A 1814-nucleotide genomic window follows, 5' to 3' on the forward strand; every position below is an offset into this window, starting at 1 on the left:
TTTCACAGAAAACAACCAGTGCCAGGGATGTGAGGGAAGAGTGTCAGATCAACAGTACTGTCCAGGTTCCACCCAAAGATAGGCCAGGTGGAGATTCACAGAATTCAGATGAAAGGGCTGGTGGCTGCACAATGACATAGTCTAACTAAAATGGGCTGAAAAGGAGCTGGGTAGGAAGACCCATCTGAGGCTTTACAAGACATCACTGGCCTGTGTCAGACCAAGAATAATCAACACCAGGAGGAGTACAGGGAGGACCAGGGAGGCAGCCTTGTGGAATTTCACAATTCTCCCAAGTTGGCATGTGGAGAAAGTCTAGAAGTCTCCGAGAGCCTCACTCATTTTGGCAGAAAAACTTATTCTAGTGTTGGGAAAATCACACAAATGCAGCGGACACCAAGAGAGGCTACGGGGGGTGCAGTTTCACAAAGCACAGTGATCACAGACCATAGCGGTGGGGATCAGGCTACTGACAGACAAACTACGAAATCTAAAAGCAGGGGCAGTTGCCTTTCAGGGAGCAACTCTGTACCAGTCACCCAAACTTGACCCCCGGTCAGAAAACCTGGCGAGTTTCCCAAGCAGCTGAAAACACTGGGATGTCACATAAAAAGGACTTAAAACAAGCAGCTAAAGTGAATAGGAACCACTCCAGGGCTCTCAGGGATTGAGGGCAGTACTGGGGACAGGTGGACAGATGCACAAGAAACAGCACCAAAGAGGTTTCCTGTTCAGCAGTCATTTGGTGAAAGGGAAGAAGGTCCAGGAGGCAGTTGAAGGGAGCAAGAAGGGGTCCCCAAGGCATGTCTCTGGAGGCTGGATCAGAATACAGAGCACACTGCGCACCAGTGATGGAACACAACTCTGGACCCCAAACCAGGGAGGTGGTGGATGGGGGTGGACGTGTCATTGACCAAGGGTGTTGGGTGGAAGAGCCTCACAGTAGCCATCATAGGGCCACAGGGAAATACATGGCCGCTGGGTCACAGAGGGCTCCTTCCAGCCTGGATGGGAAGGCACAGTCTCACAGAGGAGGTCCATTGACGCCTGGGTGGTAGAAGGCACAGAGGTCTTCATATCTACAGTGGCCCTTTTTGGAAAGGTGTCGACTGACGGGGCAATCAGTTTGTCTTCCATAACCTGGGGCCATCCTTAGGCGGGCAGGTATTCTTGATAAGAGACCAGCTTTTGAGCCTTCGAGAGTTTCTTTGCTCTTTGTGAAAGCTTTCTCTGGAGGGACCCCCATGAACTGGCCCCGGAAAGGGGGTTCAGCACTGAACCCCCACCAACCATGACCATATGGGCCAGACCTGGGGCTGAGGCCTCCCCGGATTGGGCCTCTGCCCCAGGGAGGAGGTGGGAGACTCATCAGTGGTGGAATCATCAATCCCCTTGATTCTGGAGGACCTTTGTGAAGAGCTGATTTGGAGTCATCAGGCTTTCCATTGGCCTTGCGGGGAGGGCCCAGAAGGCTGGGTGGTCCGATGAGACTGTCATCTTCCTCATCTCCAGTCTCTTCCTGCTCGGGCAGTGGTGGCTGCTGCTGTTGCTGATTCTGCTTCTTTGGTTTCAGCATCGGGATTTGGAGGGCAGTGAGCAAGACATGCATATTCTTCTTTTCACTAAAGACTAGCAGTCTCATTCCCAGATGGAAAAAATATATTATTCCATTTGTTTTGACCAACATAGTATAAGAGTTATAATCTCTCCTCTCCAATCTTGGTAGCACTCACCTTTCTAATTATGACCAATCTGATGTATATATGATTGCTTCTCAGTGTTATATTCAGTTCCATTTCTTGGATTACTACCTT

The 1814-nt window shown here is 50.4% G+C and overlaps 1 pseudogene; it reads right to left on the reverse strand.

Moving 5' to 3' along the window:
• Positions 1–1024: 1024 nt before the first annotated feature.
• LOC143406362 (proline-rich protein 3 pseudogene) lies at positions 1025–1576 on the reverse strand (annotated as a pseudogene).
• Between the last annotated feature and the right edge of the window lie 238 nt (positions 1577–1814).

The sequence above is a fragment of the Callospermophilus lateralis genome, chromosome 8, assembly GCF_048772815.1.
Source record: "Callospermophilus lateralis isolate mCalLat2 chromosome 8, mCalLat2.hap1, whole genome shotgun sequence".
In the NCBI taxonomy this organism is placed as follows: Eukaryota; Metazoa; Chordata; class Mammalia; order Rodentia; family Sciuridae; genus Callospermophilus; species Callospermophilus lateralis.